This window comes from Miscanthus floridulus, chromosome 5 (genome assembly GCF_019320115.1).
Source record: "Miscanthus floridulus cultivar M001 chromosome 5, ASM1932011v1, whole genome shotgun sequence".
Lineage (NCBI taxonomy): Eukaryota > Viridiplantae > Streptophyta > Magnoliopsida > Poales > Poaceae > Miscanthus > Miscanthus floridulus.
In genome coordinates, this window is record NC_089584.1 from 143,854,925 (window position 1) to 143,870,489 (window position 15,565).

The 15,565-nt window shown below is 44.1% G+C and overlaps 1 pseudogene; it reads right to left on the minus strand.

The window, feature by feature from the left end:
- Nucleotides 1-43: 43 nt before the first annotated feature.
- LOC136455539 (uncharacterized) lies at nt 44-8,965 on the minus strand (annotated as a pseudogene).
- Nucleotides 8,966-15,565: the final 6,600 nt, after the last annotated feature.

A 15,565-nucleotide genomic window follows, 5' to 3' on the forward strand; every position in this document is an offset into this window, starting at 1 on the left:
GCTATTTCGCCGATGGCCTAAGTGCCTCAATATGCCACAACAACTACTGTGCAACCAACTCCAGAGGGTTTCCAGATGCCTGCGGTTCAAACGCCCAGTTCAAATCCATCGGCAAGTTTACTGCCGATACAGCAGAAAGCCCCTGTTATGAGTCAAACTGGGGTTCAGTTTATGCCTCAAGCTGGTTATAATTATCCAACAATATCAGCAAATTACCAGCCATCGGTGAGTTTTGTACCGATGGGTTCTAATAATGGTTGGTCAGGACAGTTACCTGTTCAACACATAGTTCAGCAAAATCAATAGATTGCAGGGATTCAATAAGGTTATATGTAAGCTGGTGTTCAGAATCAAGCATCGGCAGCTCAGCCGATGAATCCTTTTCAACAGGTTAATGGACCACAAGTAACGGCAAATATGCCGATTGCTGGAGATCATGGGCCACAAAGATATGTGGAAGGATATCAGCAGGTACCTCCTGTAGAAATTTAGCTAGTTCGTCAGCAGGAAGCTAATGCTTTTTGGGCCGATAGGATAGCAGAAATTATGAAGGATCAGTTTGGGATAAAGCCCAAGGTCAATACTTATTCTTATCGGACTCGATATCCTCCTGCATATGATTTAATTCCTCTCCCAAATCGGTACAAGGTACCAAATTTCACTAAATTCTCCGGGCAGGATGATACATCAACAATGGAACACGTCAATCACTTCATTATTCAATGTGGAGAGGCAGCTAGCAGAGATGAATTAAGAGTTCGATTATTTTCATCATCTTTGTCTGGATCGGCATTTACGTGGTTCATTTCATTACCACCAAATTCTATTATTACCTGGGCTGATCTAGAAAAACAATTTCATAAGTATTTCTTTGCTGGAATCCATGAAAAGAAGCTTACCGATTTAGTAAAATTGAGACAGCGCAATGATGAATCGGTTGAGAGCTTTGTGCAAAGACTACGAGATGTAAAAAATAAGTGCTACAGTCTGGTGCTGGATGATCGGCAGCTTGCCGATCTGGCTTTCCAAGGGTTATTGCCACATCTTAAAGACAGATATGCTTCTCAGGAATTTGAAAGCCTCAGTCATCTTGTGCAAAGGATCTCCGATCAAGATACTAGGGTTTTTGAACCTAAAAAGAATTGGAGTAAAAAGGTATCATTTGTTGAAGAAGTAGGAGATTCTGATTCTGATGAAGAACCAGTTATCGGCTTAGCTGAGTGGGTTAAGAATAAAAAGCCAATATCTTGTCCCTTTGGTAAAAAAGAGCCAGAAAAGTTTATCTTTGATATCACCAAGGCTGACAAAATATTTGATCTTCTACTTCAAGAGGGTCAAATTAAGCTGTCACCTAATCATGTGATCCCATCAGCAGAAGAGTTGAAGAAGATCTTGTACTGCAAATAGCACAATGCAACTTCACACAGTACAAATGAATGCAAGGTGTTCAGGCAACAGTTATAATTGGCTATTGAATCTGGGAGAATTAAGTTTGGTACTTCTAATGCCCAAAGGCCGATGAAAATTGATCAACACCCCTTTCCAGCAAATACGTTGGAGGCCAAAGGGAAGACCAAGGTATTGACGTCCGAGGCTGTTGAGAAAAACGCATTAGTGGATCCCCAACATCGGATAACTACCGATGATGCAAGAAGTAAGGGATTGCTGGGAGAAAGCAGTAGTTCTAAAAAACCTCCTTGACCTGGCATTGTGATTACTCATCGAAGGCAGCAGGAGGGTTGGCGTTAGCGTAATGATCGATATCGACAATAGCAAGAAGAAAAACGTCGGGAAGAATGGCATCGGCATAAAGATCATTGGAGGTGCCCGTTTTTTATCCATTGCTGGGAAGAAGGTATTAAATTGCCAACTGTTGAAAATTGCCCTGAGTGCAATGGTTATTATGGGGTCAATCGGTCAGAAAGAAGATTTCAACCTGGCAATCGGGGTTTATTTATCAATGAGCCGATTAGAAGCAGAGCATCAGTACATGATTGGCTGGGGGGCAGACTTAGTGTACATGAAAGGCTTGGTAAACGCGCTGGATGTTTTCTGAGGAATCAAGAGGAGCTTGAGGAAATGGCAAATGGAAGAGTTCCTGATGAGGAAATATTCTACAGGGACCCTAATATACACCGTGTGGAATCGACTAGGACCTATTATCAGCCGGTTTGGAAAACCAAGTTTCCTCGATGGTGCCCGGAGGGTCTAACAAAAACACAGAGAAGGAGGATGCAACGTGAGCGTCAGGAGAATTTATACCAAGAGGAAAATTCCTCCAATGAGAAGTCCGGTCATCAGCAGTGGCAGGTAAAACACAAAAATAAGGGTCCATCGGCAGATGTTAATATGGTATTCATGTTGCCGATGGAATTTTTGGCACTATCTGATAATGAGGAAGAAGTTGTTCTCTCTGATCAAGTAGCTCAGTTGACACTAGATCCAATGATGGCTGTTTTTGAGAAACCTACCGATGACGAGAGACAGCATCTTAAGGCTTTGTTTGTGAAGGGCAGAGTTGATGGGCAGCCTGTGTCTAAGGTACTTATTGATGGAGGGGCTGCGATTAATATTATGCCTTATGTGATGTATCGGAAACTTGGTAAGGGAGATCAAGACTTGACCAAAACCGATATGATGCTGAAAGATTTTGAAGGCAATGTGTCGCCGGCTAAAGGGGCAGTATGCGTTGAATTGACCATCGGCAGCAAAACCTTACCGACGATGTTCTTTGTTATTAACGGCAAGGGTGCATATAATCTACTTCTAGGGAGGGATTGGATTCATGCTAATTGTTGTGTTCCTTCTACAATGCATCAATGCCTCGTACAGTGGATTGGGGATAAGATTGAGGTTGTCCCTGGTGATTCTTCTTATATCATCGCATCGGCAGAATCAGATACTTATGAGCGAACTAAATGCATATCAGGAGAAGTTTGGGAAAAAGAGTTCCTTAGAGTTGCTGATTATAAAATTCCACCGATCCAAGCAGTCGGTTCTGAAGAAGAATTTTAATGGATAGGTTTGCCGATGATGGAAAATTAGGTCAAGGGTTCACATCGGCAGATGATTTGGTAGAAGTAGATATCGGTAATGGCGATAGGCCAAGACCTACTTTTATTAGTGCTAAGTTAGATTCCAAGTGTAAGCAGCAAATAATTGATGTGTTAAAGGAGTATAAAGATTGTTTTGCTTGGGATTATACTGAGATGCCTGGATTAGACCGATCGGTAGTTGAACATCGGTTACCTATCAAATCTGGATTTCGGCCACATCAGCAGCCAGTGTGCCGATGCAACCCTAATATACTTCCTGATATTAAGGCCGAAATAACTAAATTAATTGAGGCAAAGTTTATTCGGCAGTGTCGATATGTAGAGTGGATCTCTAACGTGGTTCCTGTTTATAAGAAAAATGGAAAACTTCGTGTTTGTATTGACTTCAGGAATCTCAACAAAGCCACACCGATGGATGGCTATCCAATGCCGATTGCTGATTTATTGATTGATGCTACAGCTGGACATCAGATTATCAGCTTTATGGATGGTAATGCAGGCTACAATCAAATATTCATGGCTGAAGAAGATATTCCCAAGACTGCTTTCAGATGTCCAGGTCATGTAGGGTTGTTTGAGTGGGTAGTCATGACGTTTGGCTTGAAAAATGCCGGTGCTACTTATCAAAGAGCTATGAATTTTATTTTTTATGAATACATCGGCACATTAGTAGAAATCTACATTGATGATGTGGTGATTAAATCTGGAGATATCATAAAACATCTAGCCGATCTGCGAAAGATACTGGAGTATACAAGGAAGCATGGATTAAAGATGAATCCTAATAAATATGCATTTGGCGTATCGGCAGGTCAATTCTTGGGTTTTATGGTGCATCAGCGGGGCATCGAAATCAATAAGAAGTCTATTGATGCAATTAACAAGGTGGTTGCTCCTGCCAATAAGACTGAATTGCAATCTTTGATCGGTAAGATTAATTTCATTAGAAGATTCATATCTAATTTGTTGGGTAAGATCAAGGCTTTCAGTCCATTACTTAAATTAAAAGCCGATCAGGAATTTGTATGGGGAGCTGAGCAGCAGTTAGCCCTCGATGAAATTAAGAAATATTTAACAAATCCTCCAGTGCTAGTTCCACCTCAACACGGGAAGCCTTTCAGGTTATATTTATCAACTGATGATACAGTTATCGGTTCAGCTCTTATTCAAGAATTTGAAGGGAAAGAACGTGTTATTTATTATTTGAGCAGAAGACTAGTGGAGGCTGAGACGAGGTATTCGGCCATCGAAAAATTATGTCTATGTTTATACTTTTCGTGTGTCAAATTAAGGCATTATTTGTTATCTACCGAATGTACGGTCATATGCAAAGACGATGTAGTCAAGTATATGCTGTCGATGCCGATATTAAGTGGTAGAATCGGCAAGTGGATTTTAGCATTATCAGAATTTGAACTACGTTACGAATCAACTAAGGCAGTTAAAGGGCAAGTGATGGCTGATTTGGTCACTCAGCATTATGATTCAGTGGACTCTTTGGAAGTTGCTCCCTGGACACTTTTCTTCGATGGGTCCACATGTGGTGAAGGAGCAGGTATCGGCATTGTGTTAATTTCACCTCAAGGAAGGAAGTATGAGTTTTCATTGCCGATTGTTGCTACGTCGATGAATAATCAGGCTGAATACCAAGCCTTGGTAAAAGGGTTAGAATTACTGAAGAAGATACGTGCTGATGCTGTTGAAATCTTTGATGATTCTATGCTAGTTATAAATCAATTGGCTGGACTTTATGAATGCCGAAGTGAAGCTTTAATTTCGTATTATGAAAAATGTGTGCAATTATTGAAAGAATTTAGGGATTTTCGTCTTGAACATATCCCTCGATTGCATAATGAGGAAGCTAATCGACTAGCTCAGCATGCTTCAGGGTATCAACTTATTCAGGAAGTGCTAACATCGGCAGTTAATACCGATGACTGGAGAAAGGAGATTGTCAATTATTTAAAGGATCCATATAAAAAGGTTGAAAGACGTGTAAGGTTCCAAGCTACCAAGTATGTGCTCCTCGATGATGAATTATATTATCGAACTATAGATGGAGTTTTACTCAAATGTGTTGATAGTGATGAATCAAAAACTTTGATGGGTGAAATTCATGAAGGAGTGTGTGGTGCGCATCAATCGGCTTTCAAGATGAAGTGGATGATCAGAAGGAATGGATACTATTGGCCGACTATTCTTGAAGATTGTTTTAAATATTTTAAAGGATGTCAGGGATGTCAAAAGTTTGGTAATATTCAAAGAGCGCCTACATCGGCTATGAACCCTATAATCAAACCGTGGCCGTTCCGGGGATGGGCTATTGATCTCATTGGTCAGATTTATCCGCCATCGAGTAAGGGACATAAATTTATTCTGGTTGCTACCGATTATTTCACAAAATGGGTTGAGGCAATTCCTTTAAAAAAGGTGACATCGGTTAATATGATTGATTTTGTGAAAGAGCATATTGTTTACCGATTTGGTATTCCTCAGACTATCACTATCGATCAGGGCACTATGTTTATGTCAGGAGAATTTGATGAGTTTGCTGTAAGTATGGGAATTAAAGTTTTAAATTCTTCTCCATATTATGCTCAAGCTAATGGTCAAGCTGAGGCTTCTAACAAAGGGATCATCAAACTCATTAAGCGCAAAATTGAAGAAAATCCTAGGAGGTGGCATACAGTATTAAATGAAGCCTTATGGTCATATCGGATGTCATGTCATGGTGCAACCAAAGTAACGCCTTATCAGTTAGTATATGGACACGATGTAGTATTGCCTTGGGAAATTAAAGTTGGCTCTAGGCGAATATGTTCTCAAGATCAGCTGATAGCCGATGATTATAATACTCTTATGAAGGATGAGTTGGAAGATATGGCGGGTCATCGGTTAAGGGCTTTAGTTAGCATCGAAGAAAATAAGAAAAGAGTAGCCAGATGGTATGACAAGAAGGTGAAGATAAAGGAGTTTGCCGATGGAGATCTGGTCTGGAAATTGGTTTTACCGATTGGGACCAAAAGTTCAAAATTTGGAAAGTGGTCTCCTAATTGGGAAGGTCCATATCGGATAAATCAGTCTGTTCCTGGTAACGCATATATTCTAGAAACCCTCGAAGGAGTTGTGTTTCCTAGAGCATTAAATGGAAAATATTTAAAGAAATATTACCCTAGTATTTGGATGGATGCATAAAAGTATAAGTGCCGATAACAGTCCTATCGGCTGGAATTACTCAAGGATGTCAATGTCTCATAAAGTGCCGATACAATAAACAAGATTACAAGTTCAACAAGGATTGGATAGCTAGTATCGCACGCAGGCGAATTTGCTCGGCTTCCTCCATTTCTTTGATATCGTCATCGGCGGTACCCTCCACGGGCTTGAGTTTTTTCTTCATGGCCAAAGCTTTGCGAGCCTGGATATCTCTTTCTTGCTGAAGGGTTTTGATGGCGTTGGGTAGCTGGCTTTCTTCTTGTTGAGCATGAGTTAAAGCTGCCTCGATTTCCTTCAATTCAGCCAATAGAGCCATCTTCCTTGCTGATAAATCCAAGATTTTCTGCTTAAGTTCAGCACCCGAAGTCTGCAAGTTGCCAATGCCCTTGTGCTTCTCATCGGCAATTTGTTTTAGTTGTAGCATCTCTTCCTTGAGTTGAGCCTGAGCTGCTCTATCGGCAATACGTTGGGCAGCCCGTTGATATTGTAATTGGCGACTCTCTAAATGGGCTGCTGGGAAGAGTACTTCTTCAACATCGGTAGGGACCTAGCCACGAATTGTTTTGAAAATTGCTTTTGCAGGGTTCGAGTCATCTACCAGTTGGGTGGTATCCTGCTGTAGCAAGTTTAGGAGAGCTTCCAACCTGGACTTAGTTTCTACCAATATTGTTCCTAGTACAAGGGAAGAACTTGTTTCCTCTCCATCATCGTCAGAGATGTCAATAGCGAAGGAGAATAGGCTGTTTGGGGAGTCTTGTTCCTGAGAAAAAGAAAAGGAGGTCGGTTAAGGATAAGTATGAATATTGTAAATCAGCTAGGTTAATCGGTTTACCTATTTCAAGGCAATTTCCTGTGCTTGACTGGAAGAAACAACCTAGAGTGTGTCGTGTGAGGGATCAGTTGAGCTTGCCGATGGGATGTCCTCTATGACTTCATCAGTGGTTGGCTCTTGAGGTATGATGACCGATGACATTGGGGCAGATGTAGGGATCGGCATGGACCTTTGTCATTTTGGCTGTGCTTCGGCATCTGTTAAAGCTTTGCGCTTTGCTTGGGCATCAGCAACGATTGGCTAGGGGGCATCGGCACTTGTTGGTTGTGAAGCTTGGACATCTGGTACGCTTGCCGATGTACCCAATTGTTGCTGCAAGACAAGTGTAAGGTATGATATTTAACGGATAAAATGAGAAGTCAAGAGAATACCTCTGAAGGTTTGTCAAAAGAAGTGGTGCTTGATATCGGAGGAATTGCCGATGATGATCCAGTGGCAGCTCTTACCCCCTGGTGATTAATGTTAATACAGTTTGTAATCGGTATAAGTAGAAATAAACAAGGTTGTTACCTTGAATGCCTTGACCAAGGTTGTAGCAGCAGCCGATGGAGTGGCCCTAGCTGTAGCCAATCTGGACTTAGAGATGATGGTCTTGGTACGGATCTTCTGGTGGGTCAAAGCAGTTAAGGTGGGGGCGTTGTAGCCGATCGGTGATATCGGGGAAATAGGCTGAAGATCGAAGGGTTTCCCACTTTTGCTCACCGATGGTGCTGGGTTGTTAACCTGTCATGCGAGAGTCAGTTACTGATATATGTAGGGAAAAAGCAAAAAGGAGTTAAAAGAAACTTACTGCGTCGTCAGGGATGGCATATTCAGGGTCGATCATGTGCCGATATGTGTGAGCAGAAGTTGCAAACAGTTGTTCCTTCCACTCTCGCCACCATTGCTTGTATGACTCGGTGATGAAGGATACTGGCGTCTAGGTGGATATATCAACATCTGTGATATCGGCATCGGGGGAGAGTTGTACCACCTTGTTCCAATCTGTTCCACAGGTGATTGTTTCCCTAGGTTTGATCACATCGGCAAAGCAAAGTTTGATTGGCAGTTGCCCAAAAGCCAATTGACGGGATACTGCCGATGGGTTGTAAAATTCATATGAAATGGTGGTGTTTTTCCTGCTACCAAATGTATTCACTGGAATTGTCCTGAGAGTAATGATGGCCATCATGAGTTCCTTATCCTGATTTAGGGTGTCATCGGCAAAGTTGAAAAGAAGGGGAAATCTGTTGTCCTCGTCAATATAAGGTACTCAGGCCCTATGATCACGAGAGAGACCATTGTAGAAGTTTTGGAAGAATCTGCCGATCTGGTCTTCATTGGCCTCTGTTCCGGGAAGGACAATTATGGCTTCACCAAAATTAAGGGGTGAGCGTGTTGCCAATTCATCATCCCCAAGCACATGGTCTTCAGCAATTTCTCGTGGGAATTGTTGGGCAAAAAAGTCCCATTGCAAGCGTTTGTGCATATGGGCATTCAGCCACATGTTGATAAACCACCACGGGCCTCCTAGGTTGCCAATGGGTTCGCCAAGCAGAAGTTTCTGAGACACTTGATGAAGAAGATGATAAGTGGAGCTCAGAAGGTATCGGCCAAGAGGAAACCTTACGCCATTAGCCAAAAGTTCAGCTGCGGGGAGGAAGGCGTTGGTTGGTCCTACTGATCGACCACAGAAAATAAATTTTTCTAACCACATATTCAAGAATGTGGCATGTTCCCTCTGGTTAAGTGTCCCAGTCTTCTGGTATTCTTGAATGTATCCCGTCCAACCGCCGATGTTGCGGGTATTCACCCTATATTCAGATTTTCTACCATAAATGGAGCCTTCATCGGCAGTTGAAATATCCAAGCCAGTGAGCATGTGGACATCGGCAAGTGTAGGAGTAGCTGGGCCATGTCCAAACATAAAAGTGTTTGTTGTGTCTGACCAGAAGTAAGCAGCTGCAATCATCATCGATTCATTCTTCTGCATATCGGCAATAGATAGCCTAATGCATTGGTCTAATTTCCGTTCTGCCCAGTATACTTGCATCGATCTATTAACCCTTAAGTACCAATCTTTCCACCCTTTGGTGGTTTTGGGCCAAGATCGGAATGTGTCTTTCCATAAATTTAGAGAGAAATTTTGGGCTCTAAAGGGGATTCTGTTAACCTCTGCATTAATCAGATCGGTTGGATCTGGGTTGCCCATTGGTCCTAGGCATTGGACATGCGGCTAGTCGGTTGGGATAACTAATTTGTTGCGCAGTTCCTAAGTTTGAAAGATCCAGAGAACAAAAGAAAGGAAAAATCACCAACTGTATGGATTTGCAAAAACTAGGGGAATCAAAGTAAAGGTAATGGAAGAGGAGCGAACCGCGAGGACGTCGAAGTTGACTGCCATTATCTTGAAGAAGATGAAGGCACGAGCTGGAGACTTGAGGTAACGCTAGAGAAGGGTTCTTGTTGGTTGAGGTCGTGCAGTGGTTCGTCGGAGTCGCCGCTGGAAAGAGAAATGTCAAAGATTGGAGTCTGAGGGTAGAAGACAAGTGTTCCAGAGGATTCTATTTATAAGCCGCTTGGAGTAGGGGTATTTTGGACTTATCTCTATGCCGCGCGCATGTAGGTCGAAGTGGTTCAGATGGATATGATAACTGTTTACACGATGATCAAGGGATTGTACAGATGGGTTGATGGTAAGTAATCATGACTTGGGAGAAATATCGGTACAGGATATTTTAATTCTGAAAATGACAGCATTATCATGTTAAGATCTTGCCGATGGGTTATTGTTTCGGTATCTTAACCATAATCAAGGCAAGAGTGGTTGGCGATTGTGCGATATTTGCTGAAGTGCGTGAGTCAGGATTAGATTTGATTGGATTTGATAACAGATCAGGTTTTGGCTTGGAGAATAAGTTACGGTAATCTGGAGTAAATTTCAGATCATTAATGGTTTTATACTCCGAAATTGGGGGGCATGTGTTGACACCGTTTTTTGCACATGTTAAAATGTTCGGAGTGGACTAATCGGCAAGGGGAAAGTTACTATATACTTTGATAGCCGATGAAAGCCAGCTTGTAAAGATGGTTGCCGATAGCTGGTGATGCCGATAAAGGGAGGCTTGAAGACTACTGCCGATGAAACAGGGAGTATGCCGATGAAGGGAGATTTGAGGACTACTACCAATGAAACAAGGAGTATGCTGACGGGGGAAGACTTGAAGACTATTGCCGATGAGACAGGGGGTATGCCGATGGGAGGAAGGACAGTGAGATTTCCATCGTAATTAAGGCGGACAGGGAAATAGATAGGAGTTGATTTCTTTTTCTATATTTGTTAGAGTATGATTCATGTAAGAGTCATGTGTTTCCTTAGATATGGGCTTGGTGTCCTAGTTGTGTTTGGTTGTGTTTCTTTAGATCAGGGTATAAATATGGAGTGAGGGGCAATGTAAATAGATATATCAATCAATATCAAAACCAATTTTTACTCCTATTTGCATCTACTTACTTTTCGGCGACTTCGTCAATTTGCATTATTTTCTCTTTATGAGTTCTTATTGATTCGGCGAGCTGCATCGCTTCAGTGCGACCTTCGGCGATCCTCGAGTTCCACGTGAGTACCTCTTGGCCGTGACTTCTGGGCGTATCGCTATTGTCAGGACCAAAGTGCTCGTATCTTCATCCTTGTCGATTAACAGGTCAAATCGACTGGCACGCCTTGGATACCGATTCAGGTATTAGCCCTTTGTGTTTGCAGATCCACTTTTGCATCAACAATGGCAATTGTAACTGGTTAGGATTAGTTTTCAGATCTATAACCCTACCTCCCAGACTATATAAGGTGGGCAGGGGACCCCTCTAAAAAACATCTCTCATTGACATACAATAATACAATCAGACGTAGGACGTAGGTATTACGCCTTCACGGTGGCCGAACCTAGATAAAACCTCGTGTCTATCTTGCGTCACCATCTTGTTTATAGCTTGCGCATCTGTCTACCGATAATCTACTATCTTGGGCATACCCCTAGGTAGACTACCAACCATATTTCATCGACAGTGGCATACCAGGTAGGGGGTGTGCGTACTGCTCTCCAAACGAACAAGATGGTCATCATCCCTAGTTCCATGGCTACGCCAAACGGTCTCATGTTCACCATCGGCCAGATCACCTGGACCACTGGCTCTGACGACTTCATCGCCATGACCACGGAGGAGGCGCGGATTCAATCTGCGTTGACCACTACTTCACCTGCATTGACTACGGCTCTAACCATGGTAGATCTGGCTTTGACCACACCAGCATCGTCTTCAGCCACGCCGACAACTCGTCGTTCGCTTCCTCACTACAAAGGGAGGCAAATCGACAACACCGACCTACTCGACTTCATCGATCGGGTCGACACCAAGCTTGCTGAAACCCTAGCTCTAGTAAGTTTGATTCAAAGTCAACCTAATGAGCAGGTAACCACTGCCTACAACAGATCTACCCGACTAGCTCAAGCCAGTTGTCCTACACGACTTGGTACAGATCTCGTGGTCACATCTACTCCTAAAGGGCACTCCATTCGTCGTCGACCAGCCCCCGTGACTGGTCTCTGGCTCTCCGAGACCAAAGCCTCGATGGAGAACTACCAGGCTCAGCCCTATGGCCTACGCAACATTGTCAACATGGTCTGGATTGAGGAGTATCAAGAAGGATCGGTCCACACAGTTCAAGAGGGCGGCTCAAGCTTCCCGTCTGACATCGCGTCTAATGGCTTCGTCCACACCAAGCTCTGGCATCATGACAATGAAGGCGTTGAATATGATCTAGATATCCCAGACCATGCCCCGGGGTTCCCATGATTCCCATCCTTCCCACCAAGGTGAGGAGACTTGATCAATTTTGTAAGTAATAACAAACCACCGACAATTGACGAAATAGAACAAGAAAGGCTAGCATGTGAAGTACGCAATATTGACCGGTTTAATCACCGACAAATCAAAGCCGAGGTAGAGGAGGAGGCACAATGCATAAGGGTCCAGCCATGTGACCTTAACAATGCCTTTGACAGGGTGGGGGACAAGCAGGTCTTTAGGACTCCAAGCGCCAACATAGTTGTTGCTATGGCGATAATGCAATGACTACCCAATACCCCAGAAATCCAGGCAGTTTGTGATGATATACAAGCTTACCTGATGGCTGCTATGGCCTAGACCGCAGAGATTGTAAATCAAGCCCGGGCTCCATCCGTCTTAGTCGAATCATGCCACAACCGCCAGTACTCAAGTCGCTCACAGCCACCCAACCAACGTGGCTCGCGCAACAACGACCCATCAGATAACCGTCAAGGCGGAAATGGTGGTCATGATGGTGGTCGGGACGACAACCGCCGTGACTACTAGGACGACAATCGCCGTGACTATCGAGACGACAATCGCCGAGACAACCACGATAATCGCCATGATAACCGCGGTCATAGGGTTAACTAGGGTGGCAATCGGGATCGCCATGATGGCAATAACGATCTCTGCCATTCCCTCGGAGAACGCGATCTGCACAATCGCATTAACCAAAGAGCCAACGATCGTGCATCCCATGAAAGCTATCGCCATATGGAATATGATACTACCCATGGCCCTCCGGGTTTGAAGCAGTTTACTCCACACCTTCACCAAGTCATATGGCCTAAGAACTTCAAGCTAAAAAAACTTCAGAAGTACGACGGCAAGGAGAACCCTAAATTATGGGCCATGCTCTATGAAACCGCGTGCAAATCAGCCATGGCTGATGAGCATGTCATGTCTAATTACTTCCTAGTCGCCGTCGGCCATGTAGGCCACCAATGGCTAGTCAGCTTGCCAACGAACTACTTTGATTCTTAGTAAGAGCTCAAGCAAGCATTCATTGACAACTTCATTGCTACTTGCGAGCAACCCGGCAACAAATATGATCTATAGCGGATTCGAGATCACAAAGATGAGCCACTACGCGAGTACATCCGATGCTTCTCGGAGATGCGCATCATGGTCCCATCAATCTCTGACAACAAGGCAATCAAAGCTTTCATCACTGGTCTCCACTTCCACGATGCCCTAAGGGACAAGCTCCTCCACAAAAGACCTGAACCGGTCGTAGTGCTCCTAGCTACTGCTAAAAAATATGCGGACGCCGATGATGCTAAGAAGATAATCACTGAAGAAGCAATAAGGGTTCCACACTCCGATCACCCCCACACTACGACAACTACCGCAGCAAACATGGTCGGAACGACAATTTTGATCGCCGCAACCAACGTAACGATTCTAGCGACCACCGCGACCAGCGTAATCAGTGGCATAATCGCTGTGATGATTGCAGGGGCAAGCGTGTTCCGAAAGATGATGGTGAAGTCAACATCGTTAAAAAAGGTGGCGGACATCGCAACTACAAAGAAGACTATGCCAAAGCATTAAAAGGACCCTGCTAGCTCCATCCCAAGTCAAACCATACCATGGAGGATTACTGTGCTCTCAAATCCATCTACACGCACCAATAGGTTCCGAATAAATCCGACAAGCCTAACGACGTAGGGGAGCAGCGTAACGAGGACAATGATGATGAAGACGTAGATCCCCATCATAAGTACGTCAAGCCAACCGACCGTGTCCACACCATCATTGGAGGCAGAGTGTCCATTGAGACTAAATGAGAGCGCAAGCTGCTTGCCCATGCTTGCTTGAACGTGGCCAATGCCGACAACCTCATCGCTGATCCACGACTCCCTCCTTGGTCTCTGTGAGATCTCCTTCAGCAGAAAGGACCAATGGGCTGCAATACCTGAGCCAGGGCATTTTCCTCTAGTTCTTGATCCTTGTATCAACAAGGTTCAGTTCGATAGAGTACTGATTGACAACGGCAGTTCCATCGATATACTCTTCAAGAATAGTTTACCAGCCCTGAAGATAACCTAGGCTAATCTCAAGCCATACGAGGCACAGTTCTGGGGTGTTCTCCCCGGACAGAGCTCCACACCTCTTGGACAGATCACGCTACCTGTGTAATTTGGTACCCCAGACCACTTCCGCATCGACTACGTCAACTTTGTGGTCGTCGACTTCAAAGGCACCTACCATGCTATCCTCGGCCGACCAGCGCTCACCAAGTTCATGGCCATACCTCACTATAGGTATTTGGTGCTCAAGATGCCTACTGAGAAGGGGGTTCTAACTCTTAGGGGCAACGTATACGCAGCTTACACCTATGAGGATGACAACTTCAAAATAGCAGAGGCTCATGACCTCTCTATTCGCATGGCCGAGACCACGCTCGACGCTAAGCAGACCCCTAGCTGGCCACCTAGAGATCCTAGAGCTCAAGGCCCCACACAAGAACATCAAGCCCAAAGAGCACAAAGAGATCCGGCTAGTCGACGGTGATCCCAGCAAAACAGACCTTATCGAGGCCAACTTAGATCCTAAATAGGAAGACGCGCTCGTCAGGTACTCGAGGAGCAATGTGAGTGTGTTCACATAGAAACCTGCTAACATGCCCTATGTACCTCAGAACTTGATCAAGCACTCCATAAATGTTGATGGCAAGGCCAAACCCATCAAGCAGAAGCTACGACGGTTCGCTCACGACAAAAAGGAGGCTATTAGGGGGAAAATTACATGGCTTCTAGCAGCCATATTTATCAAAAAAGTGTATCATCCAGAGTGGTTAGCCAACCCGGTTCTTGTACGCAAAAAGAATAAGGAATGGAGAATGTGCGTTGATTACACTGATCTCAACAAACACTGCCCTAAAGACCCCTTCAACTTACCTCGCATAGACAAGGTCGTAGATTCAACTACCGGTTGCGAGTTGCTTTCCTTTCTCGATTGCTACTCTAGTTATCATCAGATCGCTCTCAAAAAGGACGACCAGATCATGACATCCTTCATCATGCCCTTTGGCGCCTACTGCTACACGACCATGTCATTCGGGCTCAAGAACGCCAGGGCTACCTATCAACGTGCTATACAGGCTTGCCTCAAAGACAAGATAAAAGACGACCTCATCGAGGCTTATGTTGATGATGTAGTTGTTAAAACTAAGGAAGCATACACCCTTGTTGACAACCTCGAACGTACCTTTGTAGCTCTTAACACATTCCAATGGAAATTAAACCCAAAGAAGTGTATCTTTGGTGTTCCATCTGGTATATTGCTCGGCAACATCGTCAGCCACGATGGCATACGCCCTAACCCAAAGAAGGTAAAAGTTGTCTTAGACATGAAGCCACCCAAAAAGGTGAAGGATGCTCAGAAGCTTACCGTATGCATGGCTGCCCTCAGTCGTTTTATATCAAGATTAGGCAAAAAAGGACTACCGTTTTTCAAGCTACTCAAAGCAACTAAGAAGTTTGAGTGGTCAGAGGAAGCAGACGCTACCTTTACATAGCTGAAGCAATTCCTTACATCACCTCTGGTCCTCACTGCTCCTAGAGAAGACGAAACCCTCCTGCTTTAC